This window comes from Cavia porcellus, unplaced genomic scaffold (assembly GCF_034190915.1).
Source record: "Cavia porcellus strain 051 isolate PalLab524CR breed Dunkin Hartley unplaced genomic scaffold, mCavPor4.1 scaffold_11, whole genome shotgun sequence".
Classification (NCBI taxonomy): domain Eukaryota; kingdom Metazoa; phylum Chordata; class Mammalia; order Rodentia; family Caviidae; genus Cavia; species Cavia porcellus.
This window is the reverse complement of record NW_026947494.1, coordinates 21,607,573-21,613,136: the sequence shown is the minus strand read 5'-3', so window position 1 is coordinate 21,613,136 and position 5,564 is coordinate 21,607,573. Positions and strand designations below refer to the sequence as shown.

The 5,564-nt window shown below is 33.0% G+C and overlaps 1 long non-coding RNA gene across 1 annotated transcript; it reads left to right on the top strand.

The window, feature by feature from the left end:
• The first annotated feature begins 216 nt into the window (after positions 1 to 216).
• Positions 217 to 4,566, top strand: LOC134477990 (uncharacterized). Its single transcript, XR_010050327.1, has 2 exons — positions 217 to 495; positions 4,311 to 4,566. It is a non-coding gene; the product is annotated as an uncharacterized LOC134477990 (long non-coding RNA).
• Positions 4,567 to 5,564: the final 998 nt, after the last annotated feature.

Here is a 5,564-nt window from a genome sequence, read left to right as displayed (position 1 = left end):
GCCCCTTGGAAGATCCACAGCTCTTCAATTGCAGCCGGGTTAGGGTGCTCTCCACAGGCCACAGTGCCTCAGGATCCTGTGATCCCTCCCTGCTTGCAGAGATATCCACAGTCCTCTAGGCAAAGGAAGGGACTTCTGCAGGCACTCCAGATCCGCCCAGCTCCTCCTCTGCAGGCAGATGGCTAGGCGGGGCTGGGCTCAGGGGTTAGTGTAGGCCCGCCCATCCGTCAGGAGCTCAGCAGACTTCCAAGTGTAGCCGGGGGGGATGGGGAGGCAGCTGTAGTGGCCTCTAACCCACTGCTCCACTTCACTGCACCCAGAAGCCTGGGGGGTCCGGAACAGTCTGAGATTTGGGCAGACTGTGCTGGGCACTCACCACAGGCTGAGGTGCCTCAGGAAGCTGCGATGCCTCCCTGCTTGCAGAAGTATTCAGTCCTTCAGACAAAGGAACGGGCTTCTGCAGGGACTCCGGATCCGCCCAGCTCCTCCTCTCAGGTATTACTTTTCTATAGGAAAGTTAATCAGCTTCACAAAGCTATACAGAGCAAGAGTAGGTATCCATAATAAATAAATGAAAATGAAAGTAAGCAGGGTACTTTAAAACTACTGCATTATATAACTTTTTGTAATGGCATTGTATCCAGTGATGTTGATTTTTAAAAATTAAATTACAATGGTTATAGTTATACAATATAACATAAATGAATTTGCAATAAATGCCAATATCCATTTATAAGCTCACTAAAAATATTCTGAGTGGTCTGCATGTTTGGAAATTTACAGATCTTAAATGGCACCCTCAAAACATATGTGTGGAAGCTTTATTTTCTAGATGATGGTCCTAGTGGTAGAAACACAAACACCAGGAGGTGGGATCTGCTTAGAGAAAATGTAGGTCATAGGAGGAATGCCTTTGAAATATTCTCTCTCTCTCTCTCTCTCTCTCTCTCTCTCTGTCTCTGTCTCTGTCTCTGTCTCTGTCTCTGTCTCTGTCTCTTTCTCCCTCTCCTGACCATCATGTTTTGCTCAACACCATTTTCTTCTACCTAAATGCAGGGCCTTATCACCCATCATTCTTCCCTTTAAGGTTTTCCAGGTAATCTTTCACAGGAAAGGAAAGTTGACTAACAAAATGGCTGCCAAGGACTATTAACTAGATTCATCTCAACACAAAACACAAGTTAATTTCTTATCATCTGGTCACAAAAACTATGAAGGAGAACTAAAATATGGGCAAAATTCTTCTCAGTCAGGAAGTGTCCTATTTACAGTAGATGATAAAATGTTTTAAAGAATTCTTGGTGAACAGAAATTGATAGTAGTTAATGAAGTTCGACATGAAAATAATGGAAAATCTGGGAATATAGTTGTATTTCTGGATAGTTGAATATATCAAACTTCATTGTATTTTATGGTAAATATTTTGTTGTATATTTTAGTGAACCTTGTCATCTAAATCTTTAAAAAAATTGTAATTCCTACTCTTTTTGATAAATAATGTATGCTTTTTATCATCATATAATAATATACCTTAGTATACTAAATCTTTCCAAATCAAAGTCCAAGTTTGAATACCATTTCAAATAACAGCAAATGCAACAAATCTGCCTGAAAGTTTTAGATAGATTAATTCATGATACAGTCATCATGTTCTTTATGAAAATGCTTTCATAATGTGATACAGCTGGATGGAAATTGAGCACAAAAGGAAGTTGATTACTTACATGATTTTGATTTTGTAAACAGATGTTTCCTCTGTGGTAAATTATATTATAATAATACAAAGAGAAATAAAAAGTGTAAAACTCAATGTAAGTTCACTGTTTATCAGAATATTCTGCCAAAATAATTATCATCATTTCAGTTTTTACCTTGAAATTCGTTTATTTTGCAAATGTTCCTATGGCCAGTAATCACCATTATCAGCTTGTGGAATTTTTATACATTGTATCTGTCATTAATTAAATAGTTAATCATATTTAACATTAAGTCATTTTATAGATAAAGTCATAAATTACAAGGCACATTAAAGTAATTAATGGAAATGAAATGAAAGAGACTGAGAAATAGTCTTATGCATAGTAACATAATTTTTTAGCATGCTTTTTCTGTACATATTATATTTGGTGTGTAATCTAAATATGAGGTGAATGTTAAATAAAAAAACTTTTAGAGGGGCAAGAGATACATAGCTCTTTGAAACAAATGCCTGTCTGGCAAGCACAAAGTCCTGAGTTCAATTACTATACAAAAAACCACCCAAAAAAACAGCAACAAAAACTATTAGACTCAAAGATACATTGCAAATAATCCCCTACAAACTACACCTCTTCAAAACACTTATGCCATCCTTCTTGACACTTTTGAAGTGTCTCTAGAAATCTTCTTCTTAGAGTTCATGAGAAACACTCAAAATTTGTTGAATGCCAGGCACCAAAAATAGTGCAGTGTGGTTTAATCTATATAATTCACTAGATCTAGAATTTTGCTGCTATGACTCTTCACCAAAATCAAAATGACCACAAAAAGAAATCTTTTGAATTCACTTTGGATATTGAGGCAGACACAGAAGCGTAACTGAGAATTTCATAAAAAGAGGACTTCCAGAATCAATAAGATAAGTGTATTAAAAGTGAGGGGACATTTTCAAGTGCACTAAAGGAAATATGTATTTTAGTCTAAATTGTTAAAGGCATTTCAACATTAATATATTTTTATCACAAGTCTTATTTGTATTATTGTCTAAAACAAAATATGCCTAGAAAAAAGTACTTTGTTTAGTTTTTATTTGAAATTTTTAAAAAATTACATAAAAATTGTAATATCAATTAAGAAATATAATTTAACTTGAAAACAAAACAAAATTTTAGACACAGAAATGAAAACATGGTTCTCTATTTACTGTGTAATCAGCAGAACTCACCAGTACACATAGTCTACTTCTTGGCTAAGTTACTGATTTAACATTTTTTGGTCTTTGGTATGCAACTCTTTGACTTAAATGTATTAAGTTTTTTTTGAAAATATAAAATATTTATCTATAACTTATATGAGGACAGAAATAAAGGAAGCTTTGCATATTTCTTAATTTTTACATATATTTGTTATTTCTTATACTGTAATGTACTCTTGGGAGATCCCCTACAATTTCCAATATATCCATGGCAGTCTTTGTATTGTATTTTTAAAGTGAGATATAACAATTTGTTATGATTATAAACTTCAGTCATTCACATTCTAAACTACATTGAAGTTCGTTTTATCTTTGGACACAAAATGTCACTAATAATGTTTTCTTCATTTGTCTTCCACAATGTATATTATAATAGTGACAATATAACTACAATTGGACCCACTAAAAAACTTTTTTTTTTCATTGTGATTTACACGTTGTTTCCCATTCTCTCACACTGTCTTTTTTTTTCTCCAAACTACTTTTTTTTTTCAAAATAACTTGGATAAATTAGAGCTCCAACTCTCCCCAATCCTGCAATTTATCACAAAGTTACACCCACCATCACAAAATATTGAAATCAAGATTCATAAAACACCAATGTACCAATATAAAGTCCCAAAATAGATACCCCTATAACAGACATTTGATTTCTGGCAAAGATGCAAAAACAGTTAAGTGGAGAAATGTTTGTACCCTCACTAAATATATTGGAACAACTGGACATCCACATGCAAAAATCTCAAACCTACATCAAAAACTTCATAAAACATCCAAAAGTCAACCAAAATGGCTCATGGTGGGTTAGTTAAAGTGAAGGCAGGTGTGGCCTGAGTCATTGCTTGGCTGAAGTCGTTCTCTCTGGGAGAAAATACATGTTTTTTTTTTTTTTTTTTTTTTTTACTTATCATACTAATGAAGCAATGCAATGATTATGTGTATATGACATCTTTATTTCACTAGTATGTTTCCAAGGCACACTCATTTACCCATTAAAAATAACCAGTTTATCTTTCTTTATAGCTGAATAGTACTCTATTATATAGAAATACCACCTTATTTATCCATTACTCAGTTGATGGTTTTATAAACTATTCTAGTTTTGTCCAGCCATCATTTTAGTAATTCTTCTGTTAATATACTAGAATATACTCACATTCATTGTCAAACTTTACTTGCACTGTCTTGATACTGATATAAACTTTCCATGAAATGTTTTCTCCTAAATATTCAGAAAAAACAGACTAAATAGTTCTACAATTTTGGTAAACACCACATTATGTTTATTAGTTTTGAGTGCTTCTTCTTTTTCTGTATTAAATTTCAAATGCTGTTTTTTTTTTAATTCAACTTCCAGGTTTTTATTCTTCACTCTTACAGGACATGAACTCACAAAAGATGGGAACCCACAAATGGAAACTTGAAAAACCTCTTGGTTCCAGTCATGAACTCTATCATCATATTCAAGACATCTATAAGGAAACGATTTATCTCTACTAGCAATTTGAATTCCAGTTCTTCTTATTCCTTAAGCAATTTACATTGTTGGTGTAAAATAATCTTGGCAGGAAATTTTACTTGTCCACTTGTATTTAATAAATGGTATTAATCTATGTATTTTGCAATTTTTACTTTCTCTACCTGTCACTCTGATGTGCCTCATTAGTTTGAATAAAACATGTGCCAGCAAGATAAAAATGTAGAAAGCTAATAAGGAAATAATATACTTGAAGATAGTAAACCACTAGACATATCAAATACTCTATCCAAGAACAAATGTTCCCTTCTCCCAGTAGACTGTAAAACAAGGAACTTTCCCCAGGTAGACTGTAAAGCAAGCTTAGTCTTACTAAATTTAAAAACACCTGTTACACTGGATTCTGTAATATAAATTCATGAACAAACATGAAAATTGTTGTTAAGGGTGGATAAGAAACTGGAATGCTAAAATGTCAATGTTGAGAACCAAAATCAATTCAGCCCTTATGGGAAATTGTATGGCAGTTCCTTCTAAAAGAAGTTTTAACTTGCTATATAATTCAATAGTATTCCACTTTTTAGTATAAAACCAAAATAATTGAAAACAGCATTTGAAACAGATAATTATACACCAGTACCTATTGCATCATTATCCTAATAACCATAATATCGATACAGACCAGTGTCAGTCTACCAGTGAATGAATTATAAAATGTGAAATATACAAATACAATATTATACATACTTAAAAGGAATGGGATTTTTACATAAGTCACAAGGCTAAATCATGAAAATATACATTTAATAAAATAATTTAGATGCATAGAAAAAGTACATAGTTCAACATATATATGACATATATGACAGCTGAATTTTTACACTGATTGTAGAACAGATGCTACAGATGTGAGGAGGGTGTTTTAGGGGTGAATGTTTAGTCATTACAGAGCTTCAGTTCAGAAGGTTAATAATGTTCTACAAGGATGGAGGGAAAACTGTGAATATACTTAATACAACTGCATAGGTTAAATGCGACTCAAATGGTTTATGGTTAATTCTGTGCGGTGTATACTTCATCTCAATACAAAAAGAAAAAAACAAATGTTAATTTCTGTAAAACTGGCTATCACAG